This window comes from Lissotriton vulgaris, chromosome 3_2 (assembly GCF_964263255.1).
Source record: "Lissotriton vulgaris chromosome 3_2, aLisVul1.2, whole genome shotgun sequence".
NCBI classification, from domain to species: domain Eukaryota; kingdom Metazoa; phylum Chordata; class Amphibia; order Caudata; family Salamandridae; genus Lissotriton; species Lissotriton vulgaris.
The window spans coordinates 48,029,724-48,044,670 of NC_141690.1; positions in this window are offsets into that span (position 1 = coordinate 48,029,724).

The following is a 14,947-nucleotide window of genomic DNA, read 5'->3' on the forward strand; positions in this document are numbered from 1 at the left end:
CGTCGCAAAAGTCACTCACTGAAATCTTGCAGATTTCACTGAGTTACTTTTGCGAGGCTTCCTTGGGACAGAACGTACACCCTGCATACATTATACCTGACGCAGGGCTTTACAATGTGACGCATCTCCCTAGATGCGTCATGTTGTAAATGAGTCCCATCGTGGCGAATTGTTTACGATGCCGCTGCGTCACAGAAATGAAGCAACAGTGGTGTAAAGTTGGCACAAGGGGCTTGTAAATCTGCCCCCCCTGTCTCTAGTCATATAACAAGATATGTGTATTCGAAACAGCAGCTGTTGTTAGTGTCTTACCATAGAATAAAACAAGGGACACTGTTGTTTGCCGTAGCTCACACTGTTCAGACTAAATCCCAAGAGAAGAATAACATGTAAAAAACATGTGCTGGTCGTGTGTAAAAATACAACCTGGTACAAAGCAAGAGAGATATTTAATAACATGTGCAAATCCAAAATGGCCTACAACATGCAAGATCAGGCTGTCATAGGGCAAGGAACAAAGAGCCACAAGAGAAACACACAGTACTACTTAAACAAGTGTGAGAATGTTATGAGAATGGAGAACCTCGGATTTCTCACTGCCACTTTTCTCGAAATAAAACTTTTCACTGAATTTGAGCCCATATGGTTATTTATGTGCAAGAAACCTGGGAGAAGATTCACGAAGAAGTGCTGCAGCGTGGCAACACAAGCCCTTGGGCTGCCCCATGCTCCGAAAATTCCTAAGCACAGGAATGCAACATATTTACAATAATATGTTGCATCTCTGTGCTTCCCCCTGTTTTCCTCTCCCTGTGCGCCTCCCTACACCACCCCTAGGGTGGTGTAGCATTCAGATGCATTTCTAGATTCATGATTCCTCGTAAATCTGGAAATACGTCTTGTTCTATGGATGTTGCTTAGGAACACCGACAGCAACACCCATAAAAGCCCCTTTCACGCAAAGTACTTTGTGCAAAGGAGCCATATTTATAAGGACAGGAAAAGCCACGCATAACTCTGCTCCACTAGTGGAGTGTGTGGGGATTTCCTACTCCGTGCTCCACCGAGAATGCGGACTACAGGAAAAAACTCTGACTCCACAGTGGAGCGGAGTTAGCCAGCCCCGGCTAAAAAGCTCCCTACCTCCACCCCTAATAAAAAATATTTAAAAATTAATTTAAAAAGAAATAAACACACTTATCTGTACTGCAGCTTCCCAGGGATGCCATCCTCCTCCTCATCGCGGTCTCTCTACTGCAAACCCTCTACGTCGGACGTACTTCTTGCGAGAAATGAGCAGGCGGGGGGTGGAGGCGGGTGGCAGAGCAGAGCTGAGCGGAGTTCTACAGAGTATTTTCCCAACTCTGTTGACCTCTGCATAGTGGCACAATGCCAGCTCCGCCCCGGGTTACGTTTAAGTAAATTTTTTTGTTTAATCTTCTGGGACGCTGTTTTGTAGTCTTTAGCAGATTCAATGGAAGCCTTGTTTAAGAATTTTACCAGGTCTTGGATACAAGTTTACACCTTGCAAAAGAAAATGTTAATGTCCTATGGCCAGAATGTCTAGCTTACTAATTACATTCATTTTAAGTTATTTACAAATATTTTCCAATTGTTATTTTCAAAGCTCATGAAACACCCATGAAACAATTTAGCACTGGATTAAACATATTGTGTTGATTCCTATGGAGATATAATATCATATTATGTTATGTCATGTTATGTTAGTGGAATTTATACAGTGCGGCTGTTAGCCGAAGGTGTCCTGGTGTTAGTCATATCTCTTATGGCAATAAATGAGAGAGCATTTATTGGGCAAAAAGCCAGGTCTTCAGGTTCTCCCAAAAGACTTGGGGCCAGATGTAGGAGACCAAATACCGGTCGGTAACGGCCGATTTCGTCCGTTACCGACTGATATTTGGTGTTTGACATGTAGGAGGCTTGAGATTAACAGAATCAGTAAATTTACCGATTCAGTAAATTTACCAAATCGGTAAAATACCGAATCGGTAAATTTACCGATTCTGTAAATCCAGATGTAGGTGGCAAAGTAAACAGTGCACATCTGTGCATGTACACCTGCCAGAAGCAGGCCACAAGCCAGAAACAGGCGTGCTACAGGGTGTCAAAGTGACACCTTGTCCCCTTGGCAATTCAGTATTTTTACCGATTCGGTAATTACCAAATTAGTATTTGCCATTGATTCCTAAGCGCTTTACGGCCCATTGAAATCAATGTAAAATACTGATTCGGTAAATACCGATTCCTACCAATTCGGTATTTGATACCGAATGATTACCTACATTAGATTTACCGATTCATGAATACCAAATTGGTAAAATTCGATATTTAAGAATCAGTAAATCTAATTTACCTGCATCTAGCCCTAAGAGGTTTGTGATGCATCTTAGTTGAAACCGCAGGTCGTTCCAGGCTTTGGCTGCACTACAGGTGAAACTTCTGCCTCCCAATCAAACTTTTTCTATGCGTGGCACTGAGACCAGCATAGCCCCTAATGAACAAAGTGGTCTGTTTGGTGTATACCTGTGGAAATACTGTTTTAAATGGTCAGGTCCTAAGCCATGCAGCACCTTAAAAATTAAATAAAGAGCTTTGAAGCGGACTCGGTTCCTTAGCGGTAGCCGATGTAATTTGTATATTTCCTTGGTGATGGGCGCAAAACGAGGTATGCCCAGGAGTAGTCTGGCTGCTGCATTCTGCAGTGTCTGAAGTTTATTCAGAAGCCTTTGTTGAGCATTGAGGTACAGACTATTACACAATAGTCCAATCACAACATTATGAGAATCACGACCAACGTTTGCCGACTGCTCGGGCGTAGGAACAGCAGTATTTTCCTGCTTGTTTTGATCATATAAAAAGTGTTAGATGCCACCAAATTGACCTGTTGACTAAAGGTAAAACCCTCATCCATTATCACACCAATGATTTTTACCTTATCTGTGGGCGAGGGTAGAGAACCAATCGAATCTGGCCACCAATTTGGCGTCCAGAAGTTAATGATGTTACCAAACAACAAAACCTTAGTTTTACCAGTGTTGAGTTTTAGGCAGTTCTCTGCATCCAACTCCCCACTGATAACATACACTCTTGCAACCCCAGAACTGCCTGGCCCTCAAATCCACAGCTTCCCTGATCTCATCTGTGGCCTTGATAAGGGCCCCCTTGGTACTATGGCCTTCCCCTAAAGCTATATTGGGATGGAATCCAATGCTTGTGTCTCTGGAAGAAAGGCACTGAGTTGTGTGTTCATATATTTTTCTATCAGTTTAGCTGGGAGTGGAAGGATCCAGATAGTTTTTTTTTTTAATAGGGGCAGGATAGAGGCTAATTTCCAGCATGTGGTAAACTGCCCAACCTGCATACATGCCATTAAAAATTGGTAATAGACGCAATACAATAGGGATCAGAGCCAGCTTGGCCACTGCCACTGGACATGGGTCATAAGGTGACCATGCCTATTTATCTGGAGATATAGCCATTGCTGTCAGAGTTTTGCCCACTTCACCTCACGCTTGTAATGCAGGGTTTTTCTTGCAAAACTCTGCCAACAGCCAAATGGGGGAGTTTTCTCTCATACATGACTTGCAAACGTGAGCAAGAATTGGCATCCTAGCACCTGAAAATCACAACAGGATGTCAACCTCGGCCTTAGACAATTCGTCTTTGCACCCACCCATGATGCCGGCCACACGCTTGACCCCATCTGCTCTGCAAGCCCCCATGTCTCCTTCGACCACAACACCGAACTCCACTGGACTGACCACCGCTGCATCCACTTCACCTACAGGAAGCCCACCACACACCACAATACCCAATAGATGCCCGCTGCTGCTGGAGCAAAGTCACCAAAGACCAGCTAACCACAACCCTCGCACAGAACCAACCCACCGACCCCACCCACCCCGACACCGCCGCATGCAACCTCAGACAATGATCGACGCCTGCACCAACACCCTCGCCCCGCTCAAGAAACCCTCCAACAGCCGCACCAGCAAGAAAGCCAACTGGTTCACCGAAGAATTCCAGGCCTCCAAACCAGCATGCCGGAAACTGGAGAAGTAATGGCTCCGCGAAAGAACACCGGACAGCTACACGACCCACAAGACCACCACCCGCAGACACCACCACCTCATCAGATCAGCAAAAAGATCCTCATTCAAAGACCGCCTAGACAACAACACACACAACAACAAAGAGCTCTTCAACATTGTGAAGGAACTCTCCAATCCTAGCTCCAACACCAACGACATCCAACACTCACAAGACCTGTGCGACTCACTGGCCACCTTCTTCCACCGCAAGATCGCCGACATCCATGACAGCTTCAATATCACGACCACCCCGACAACAACAGATTCCATCCCCCACATGACCACTACCCTCACCAACTGCCTGCTCACCTGGACCAAGGTCAGTGACAAAGACACCCGCATGATCATGGACTCCATCCACTCAGGATCAACGACAGACTGACAGACCCATGCCCACACCACATCTTCAACAAATCCGACACAGCCATCGCACCCCAACTCCGGAAAGTGATCAACATCTTCTTCGAGACAGTAACCTTCCCGGAAAGCTGGAAGCATGCCAAGATCAACGCCCCGCTCAAGAAGCCCAAGGCTGACCTCAAGAACTTCCGGCCCATCTCCCTGCTCCCGTTCCCGGCGAAGGTCATAGAGAAAATCATCAACAAACAACTGACTCACTACCTCGAGGAGAACAACATCCTGGACCCATCCCAATCCGGGTTCCGAAGCAACCACAGCACCAAGACCGCTCTCATTGCAGCCACCGATGACATCAGGACCCTGCTAGACAACGGAGAAACAGCAGCCCTCATCCTCCTAGACCTATCAGCCGCCTTCGACAAGGTCTGCCTCTGCACACAACAAATATGCTTCCACAAAGCCGGGATTCAAGAGAAGGCCCTGGACTGGACCACTTCCTTCCTCTCCGGCAGATCACCGTGCATCCGCTTCCCCCCTTCCGGTCCGAAGCCACAGAGCTCATCTGCGTTGTACCCCAGGGTTCATCCCTCAGCTCGACGCTTATCAACATCTGCCTGGCCCCTCTCACCCACGTCGCCAGACAACGCAACCTCAACATCATCTCCTATGCTGACGGCACCCAGCTGATCCTCTCCCTCACCAAATACCCTCAGAACGCCAAGACCAACCTCCATGAAGGAATGAAGGCCATCGCAGAATAGCTGAGGAACAGCCGACTGAAGCTGAACTCAGACAAGACGGAGGTTCTCATCCTCGGATCCACCCCCTCAGCCTGGGATGACACATGGTGGCCGACCAGTCTGGGTGTAGCACCAACACCTACCGACCATGTACGCAACCTAGAAATGATCCTCAACTCCACCCTTCCATGACTAAGCAGGTCTCCTCCTCCTGCTTCAACACCCTCCGCATGCTCCGCAGGATCTACAAGTGGATCCCCACCGAAACGAGAAGAACGGTCACCCAGGCCCTCATCAGTAGCAGGTTGGACTACGGTAACGAACTCTACGCAGGAATCCCAACCAAACTCCTGAAGCGGCTTCAACACATCCAGAACGCCTTGGCACATCTGATTCTCCACACCCCCCACCGCAGTCACATCACTCGCCATCTGAGACACCTGCAATGGCTCCACATCAGCAAGAGGATCACCTTCAAGCTCCTCACCCATGCACACAAGGCACTCCACAACACCAGAGCAGCATACCTCAACAGACAACTCACCTTCTACACCCCAACCCGCCAACTCTGCTCTGCCGGTCACACCCTCTCTGTGGTCCCCCGCATCCAGCGAGCAACCTCCAGTGGCAGATCCTTCTCTTTCCTCGCCGCCAAGACCAGGAACACCCTCCCCACCCATCTACGCAGACCTAACATCTGCTCACATTCAAAAGGCTTCTCAAGACCTGACTCTTCGAGCAGTAGCAGCACCCCCTCACCCCCAGCGCCTTGAGACCCTCATGGGTATATAGTGCGCTTTACAAATACTGTGCTTGATTGATTGATTGATTCTCGCTCTGCAAGATTTTCTCAACATGGGTGGTCGAAGGTAGTTGCAACTTGCAAGCATATGCAATGAGAAAGTTGCTGCTCGCAGTGGCAAAGCTGCCTCCTGAGTAAAATATTTAAGCAAGCAGCAGCAAAAAGCAGTACCGCCGGGCACACCACGTGGTGCCGTTTGTGCTGATTTTGGAGCACGGAACAAGCTCCCAGTACCAAAAATCAGTGTGACAGGCTGATTCCTCTCACGGAACTCCACAGAATCTCGTGGTGTTTTTAGGTTACTCTGTGGAATTCCATGAGTTCCGCCCACCACTAGTAAATACGGGTACCCTTATGAAAGTAAATCTTTTCTATTCATTATGAATACATTTATTATAATTCATTAAATATACGGATGGCTCTCCTTAAAATGAACACATATAGCCACTTATAACAATTGAATAATAAAATACTCACAGATTAACATGGTTAAATGCATGTTGAAATTGCCTATAACAGGGTGGGGTACTAAATTACATATTGCTCCAGGGCATACACCTGCTCTATAAGTGTTTGCTCACTCACCCACTCATTAACTGACTGAAAGCATTTCTGAACTGCTTTGGGAACATTCTCAGTTGCATTTGTGCCACAACTGGCATGTCAGTTGTAAATGGCACACCAACTGCAAATCTACGCTAGCTTTGATTTTGGAAAAATCCCTGTTGCTCTCCTTTGAGACTTTTCTCACTAGAAGTTATACAGAAAAGACCTGGTCAAAACCTTGCAAACAGTAAGTCTATATTACAGGTTTTGAGACCTTTGACACAAGGAAAACTATGCACCATTACAGTGTTACGTTTATTCTAAAGTCTGAAACGCACACCCTATTGTATTACAATTGAAGTCGAATGAGAAAGAGGACATTACTTAGGATGTTTTGTCTTTGTTAATTCTCTTCTGCATTGTCAAAGGCATAAAAATGTTTGTGCTGGACCAGGACAAAGTGTTTCTTGGTGCAGGAAAGCTGTCCAATACACCAGCCAAATGTTCAGGTGCTCTGGTTTTGTACTACAATTTCAACAATGCGCATGATCAACAACTGGCTATTTTTACAAAGTGTGTGCCAAACTTCTCGATCTCCTTCCAGAAGGTTTCCATGAGAGTTCAGAGTGTCCATAACACTAATCAAGGGGTTTAAAATCTCTGAGACAGTGCTTGAGATGCTAGGGCTACAATTCCCACAATGCTCTTGGCCAAACCATTAAATTTCCTCTGATTACATGGAGACTTTTTGGTGGAGATGATGCAGGTGGTCTCTGTTAACATGTAGCTTACAGGGAGTCCACTTCTTAATGAAAAAAATTCTTAGGACTATATTGTTGTCTCTTTGTTTATGCTTGCTTCATTTTCTTCTGTTGCAAGCTAAATAAGTCCTACATATTGCAGTCTCTTTGAGCGCAGTGCTTTCACTGCATGTCAAATTGTTACTTTAAAATGAAAGGATTTACTCAGTCTATAGTAGTATTTGCTGTATTTCCTCAGACTACAAGCCATGAACAATTTGTCTATCTGACATAGTCTCAACCAGTTCAGGGCATGTCAGGAACATCCCTCCATCTTTAAGACACTCTTTTCCTCTGTTTCTCTTACTCTCCTTCTTCACCTCTCTCGTTCTCCCTTTGAGATTCTCTCTGTCTCTCAAAGAAAGCTGCACATTCCTAAATGGCAAGTAAAAATTGTAAAAGTTTCACTGGCCAATATTTCCATACTTCTCTGGATGAAAACAGTATCTCACATTTTCGGATGGACTTATCGAATTGAACGGGACAGAAATATGCAAAAACTATTGAAACTTGCCTACCACATTGACACTAGACTCAGTTCAAAAGGTCATTTGACATGTTTCTGTTCATGATAGGGCCACCCACACATGTGAGATGCTGTTAATATCAGAAGAAGTGTAGGAACATTTGCTTTCCTCCAAATTCAGGAAAAGAATGAAATGTAATTCGATGGAATTATTTTTAACCAAACAGTGATATTTAAGGAGAGTACTGATTGGGATGATTGTGCCCTGGGTGGGAGTGGCGCTCACTCTTACTAGTATATATATAGCTACTATTCTTCGTTATATGGTGCCCAGGGAGGGGGTAATCACCAAACACCCCATAGTTCAGATCCAAGGATCTGTACAAAAATTCATATCAAGCCCTGGCACACATACTGGCAGTGTTTTAAGTTAATAACTTATAGCAAGGAAGCAGGCATGGCATATATAGGTAGATTTAATGTTTTCTTGTAGCAACAGCCAACACGTGTTTGTTCGATCAGGGCAAGGGACCCGGGACTTCCTCAGGGCTGGAAAACATATATAAAAAACAAAGTGTAAGCCCATTCACATGCGCACTATTTATGCATTCTTAATATATGATGTACAAGTGCACCCTACTGTGCAGGTTCATATCAATAGACATCAGAACCAGATATATATATGTGAACCAATCAGTTCTCCATATAAGTGCCTGTTTGTGTAACAAAAGCCTTACAATGTCTAGTACATTGCTCCATGTTGTTAGGTAATGTCTGACGTGGTTAGCAAATCGGTTAAGCAAAATGAAAACCACTCGGAAAGTGGTGGTGATCCCTAAAGTGATGGGGAACACACAGTGTTGTTTAAATGCCCCTCACACATCAACAGGCCCCTTGGTGTCATGCTTCATCATCGGGGCCTTCGCACCCCTCTACGGAATGCGGCATGCTGCGACTTACGGCTACGTAGGAGCACTTGGTAGTGAACTATGTGAAGGTGTGTCTTTAGGGAAGAAATGTGAGCTAGTGAGGTGAGGTGAAAAAAGTGAGGTTTAATTAAAAAAATACCTGGCTCGTAGGAAAAAATTATTTATTATGTCCTCGGCTGGTATTATTAAAAAGTGCAAAGTGAGGTTGATACTATACGTATTAGGGTATATCAACCATTAAAAGTGTCAACATGTTTGGGAGTACAGCGACTCCTTCTCCAGGACAAGGATATGCACGTTATCCTCACCTTACTCACATGGGATGTAGAATGTCAAAGTGTATTCTACAAAAATATAAACTAGGTGAAATGTACCTATCAATGTTAGTTTATGAATAAGCTCAGTTGCGCCCGATTGGCGTTAGAGGAAACCTGTGGAGTAAAAAGACATAATAAACATCACAGTCGGACGTCCAGGAACCATGGAAAAAACAATGCTTTCCAGTCAATAAAGGGTAAAAAAGAACCAAAAATAAGGTTCAGGGATCCTGTAAAATAAGACATTGAAAAAGACACACAGTAGACATAGACATACATCTATAGTATAAATTGCGTTCTCCCAGGTATGGCTGTGGAGGGGAGGGAGGAGTTGTTAAATGAAGGCTTACTTATAGTTCAAGGTTTGATGACCTCATGAGCCTAAGCGTGGTATTGGGGGATTCCTTCCTCACTGCTCAGTAAAGCAACCTAAAGGATATTAAGGGTGGGTTTTAGGTTGTAAAGTGGTAAGGTAAACAGAAGGTTAAAAATGCTCATCCTAGATGTTGCAACCCAACTCACGGTTACTGCATGGTCTAATGGCCTGCCTTCCCCTCAACGCTTCTCCGATGAAGTGTGGAGTGAGGTTGGCGATTTTCTATTTTATACTGCCCGGACTTTCAATTAGGGGAGGTAAATTGGTTAATTAGGCACGGAAGCATGCCCAAATACGGGTGTTCCAGGCAGAAGAGGTCCGGTGTTGCCCGATGGGCAGGGGTGCGGTGCGGGAGTGAAAAGCGCATGCGTTAGAAGCTAGCGCAGATGAATCTGCGCATGCGTCGCGCCCGGGAATCGATAGGACGCGCATGCGCTAGAAGCTAGCGCAGATGCATAGCGCCCAGGATTCGATAGGACTGAGATCCTCAGCGCGCATGGGTAACGCCCAGAAACCGGCACATGTTGCCGGCTGAGGCTTTCATTAAACTGGGAGAACGAGGCAGATTAATGGGACTGGCGCCATGGTGTGACAGCGCGCCCCTGTTTGTAAAGGATGACATAACCTTACACTGACAACCCTTGTTAAGGGGGGGTGGGGTAAAAGGATATTGATGCTTCATAGAGGGGTAGCGCCTGGGGCTGAAAGCCCGCATATATATCAAAGGAACGCTTTACACCCTGCAAGTAGTTATTCGATGGAGAGGTGTATAATCAACATATGGGTTTGCATGGTTTTTAAATCGCACCCTGTGTACAGCCCATACAATGGCTTTCAAAGTTAATCAATAAGTACTATGGAGACAGGCATAGAGGTTACCAAGAGTCTGTACTATGAACACCGTGAGCAAGGTGTGAGCTATCACTGTGTACTCAACGTAACTGGCTCCAAGGAATAGAGTCATTGAGCCCAGAGGTGTCAGTCCCAAGGCGGAACACCCACCGCTGTTCTTTTTCAAATAGCCCTGACTCTGTGGGCAGCTGCTCAATCACTTTCCACTGTAGCTCATTCACACAATGTTGGTATTCAAGGAAATGGGCTGCCATTTTTGTAGTTGATTTTTTGTATCTAATGTTGCTTTTATGCTCATTGATCCTTATTTTGACTTGCCTCGTTGTCATTCCCACGTATTCCTTCTTGCAGGGGCATGTGATTAGGTACACTACATTTTTACTGTTACAGTTGGTGAATGTGCGTTGTTCCCAACTGGTACCATTAGTGAAGGTGAGAGTCTGGCTTTTCTTAGTGAGATGACAACTGTTACAATTGCCACACGGGTGATGGCCCTATATTCCTTGTAACCTCGTTTGTTCCACTTTGTGTGTAGGAGGTCTTGTATGGAAAAGCATGTCCTTTAGATTCCTCCCACGTCTGTGGGCAAACAGCGGTTTCTCCAGAATCAGTGAGCCGCTTGTCAGTGTACGCCAATGCTTGTTGCCCAGTTTGGCTACTTGGTTAGTTACTGGACTGTAAGTAGTGACACAGACTGTTCTGCTCAGTTGGTCGTCTTTTTTAGGCTTGTCTTCCATAAGGGCTTCACGATTGTTATTCCTGGCTCTTTTCATAGCCTTGAGAATGACATGAATAGGATATTTTCTTTGTCTCAGTTTCCTGCTAAGGTCCTTAGCCTGAGTTTTGTACTTGGCTAGGTCGCTGCAGTTACGGCGTAGGCGTAGGATCTGCCCGTATGGTAAGTTCTCCCTCAGGTGACGAGGATGGAAACTGTCAAACCTGAGGAGGCAGTTCCTCGCAGTGGGTTTAAAATGGGTCTCGGTTTTTAAAAGACCTGCTTCATGGTAGATATTGAGATCCAGAAAGACCATTGAGCTGTTAGACATTTGGTGGGTGAATTTTAAGAAGGAGTTCTGGTCATTGAGCCATTGCATGAACTCGGTGATTGAATGGCCATCCACCTCCCAAATCACCAAAATGTCATCAATATACCGTCGCCATGTATGGATTCTTCCCCTGAAGGGGTTACTGGGGTGGAGAATCTTGGAGGACTCCAGGTGATGGACGTACAGTCCCGCCAGGCTCGGAGCAAATGTGCTCCCCATGCTGGTTCCATGGCTTTGCCAAAACAGGGTGCCTTCGCATTCAAAAAAAATTATGGTGAGGGCTAGCAAGATACATTCCATGACAACTCCACGGGGGTTTGGTATTTCCATCGGTCAGAGTGAAGTACTTCTTCGATAATCAGAAGTGTCTCATCATGTGGGAGGCTCGTGTAGAGACTCTCCACGTGAAGGCTCAGAAGCATTTGTGAGTCAGGATTGAAGGGATGGTTCTGTAGTAGTTGCAGGACCGCTTTAGTTTCCCTTAGATATGTGTCAGTAGCATGCACCAAGGGTCTCAAAATGGCATCAGCAAATTTTGACAGAGGATCAAGGATGGATGAGATGCCGGACACAATTGGGCGCCCTGGTGGGTTTTCAAGGTTCTTATGGACTTTGGGTATAGTATAGAAATAGGGAGTGCAAGGATTTTTCTGAACCAGGAATTCAGATTCTTTTTTGGTAAGCCAATCATGTGCCAAGGCCTCCTCAATCATCCCTTCTATTTGTACTCGTAGAGACTCTGTGGGATCTTCTGCCAAAACCTGATAATTCCTTCTATCAGAGAGGAGTCTCTTGCATTCTTTGTCATAAGCCGTAGTAGTTTGGATAACCACTGCCCCACCCTTGTCTGCAGGTTTTATGGTAAGGTTTTTGTTGAGTCTTAGTTCTCTGATCGCCTCATTCTCTAGTTTACTCATGTTCTGGAACACCTTCTGCTTAGTGTCCAATTTCTTGAGTTCATGCATGATTGCTTTCTCGAATGCCAAAACATCCACAGGGAGTTGGTTGTCTAGGGGTGTAAAATTAGACTTTGGTTTTAGACCTGTATCAGAGGTATCTTGAGAAGGTTCTTTGTCCTTAAAGAAAGCCCTCAGTTTGATGGTTCTTATGAAATCCTGGATTTCCTTGTGTAACAAAAAGGTGTCAGGTTTATTAGTAGGGACGTACCCTAAGCCTTTATTCAGTACCTTCTGTTGTAAATCAGTGAGGGGCCATGGGGTTATATTGATAACTAGGTCCCCCGCTTGCTCGTTGATGCTTGGTTCGCAGTCATACTCCTTGTGAGGACCCTGTGGTCTGTTTCGTCTGCAGGTTGCCAGTTGACATTGTTGCCCTTCTTGTTCCTCCCTCTGTGGGTTCCCTGGCCCCAGGATAAAAAAGGCTGAGCATTTTGGGGTACACTGGTTTGATCTGGAACCAATTGGGGATACATTTGTCCCATTTGTGGTAGGCAAAATTGATATTGTGGGAACTGAAAGTGGTTCTGGTAAGGGTTATATTGAGGACCCTGGAAACCTCGCCAGCCTCTCTGGCGGGGTAATTGAGATCTCTGTTGTCGGAAACCACCCCTCTGTTTTCTTTGCTGAAAACCACCTGAGTTGGTGCTTGTAGTACTGCCATCAGAACTTACACTGTCTGTGTCACTCACGTTACCTTTCATCACATAGATGAAAGATTCTCCACCCCAGCAACCCCTTCAGGGGAAGAATCCATACATGGCGACGGTATATTGATGACATTTTGGTGATTTGGGAGGGGGATGGCCATTCAATCACTGAGTTCATGCAATGGCTCAATGACCAGAACTCCTTCTTAAAATTCACCCACCAAATGTCTAACAGCTCAATGGTCTTTCTGGATCTCAATATCTACCATAAAGCAGGTCTTTTAAAAACCGAGGCCCATTTTAAACCCACGGCGAGGAACTGCCTCCTCAGGTTTGACAGTTTCCATCCTCGTCACCTGAGGGAGAACTTACCATACGGGCAGTTCTTACGCCTACGCCGTAACTGCAGCAACCTATCCAAGTACAAAACTCAGGCTAAGGACCTTAGCAGGAAACTGAGACAAAGACAATATCCTAATCATGTCATTCTCAAGGCTATGAAAAGAGCCAGGAATAACAATCGTGAAGCCCTTTTGGAAGACAAGCCTAAAAAAGACGACCAACTGAGCAGAACAGTCTGTGTCACTACTTACAGTCCAGTAACTAACCAAGTAGCCAAACTGGTTAACAAGCACTGGCGTACACTGACAAGCGGCTCACTGAATCTGGAGAAACCGCTGTTTGCCCACAGACGTGGGAGGAATCTAAAGGATATGCTTGTCCATACAAGACCTCCTACACACAAAGTGGAACAAACGAGGTTACAAGGAATACAGGGCCATCACCCGTGTGGCAATTGTAACAGTTGTCATCTCACTAAGAAAAGCCAGACTCTCACCTTCACTAATGGTACCAGTTGGGAACAACGCACATTCACTGTAACAGTAAAAATGTAGTGCACCTAATCACATGCCCCTGCAAGAAGGAATACGTGGGAATGACAACGAGGCAAGTCAAAATAAGGATCAATGAGCATAAAAGCAACATTAGATACAAAAAATCAACTACAAAAATGGCAGCCCATTTCCTTGAATACCAACATTGTGTGAATGAGCTACAGTGGACAGTGATTGAGCAGCTGCCCACAGAGTCAGGGCTATTTGAAAAAGAACAGCGGTGGGAGTTCCTCCTTGAGACTGACAACTCTGGGCTCAATGACTCTATTCCTTGGAGCCAGTTACGTTGAGTACACAGTGATAGCTCACACCTTGCTCACGGTGTTCATAGTACAGACTCTTGGTAACCTCTATACCTGTCTCCATAGTACTTATTGAATACCTTTGACAGCCATTGTATGGGTTGTACACAGGGTGCGATTTAAAAACCATGCAAACCCATATGTTGATTTTACACCCCTCCATCGAATAACTACTTGCAGGGTGTAAATTGTTCCTTTGATATATATGAGAGCTTTCAGCCCCAGGCGCTACCCCTCTTTGAATCATCAATATCCTTTTACCCCCCCCCCCCTTAACAAGGGTTGTCAGTGTAAGGTTATGTCATCCTTTACAAACAGGGGCGCGCTGTCACACCATGGCGCCAGTCCCATTAATCTGCCTCGTTCTCCCAGTTTAATAAAAGCCTCAGCCGGCAACATGTGCCGGTTTCTGGGCGTTACCCATGCGCGCTGAGGATCTCAGTCCTATCGCATCCCGGGCGCTATGCATCTGCACTAGCTTCTAGCGCATGCGCGTCCTATCGATTCCCGGGCGTGACGCATGCGCAGATTCATCTGCGCTAGCTTCTAACGCATGCGCATTTCACTCCCGCTCCGCACCCCTGCCCATCGCGCAACACCGGACCTCTTATGCCTGGAACACCCGTATTTGTCCATGCTTCCGTGCTTAATTAACCAATTTACCTCCCCTAATTGAAAGTCCGGGCAGTATAAAATAGAAAATCGCCAACCTCACTCCACACTTCATCGGAGCAGCGTTGAGGGGAAGGCAGGCCATTAGACCATGCAGTAACTGTGAGTTGGGTCGTAACATCTAG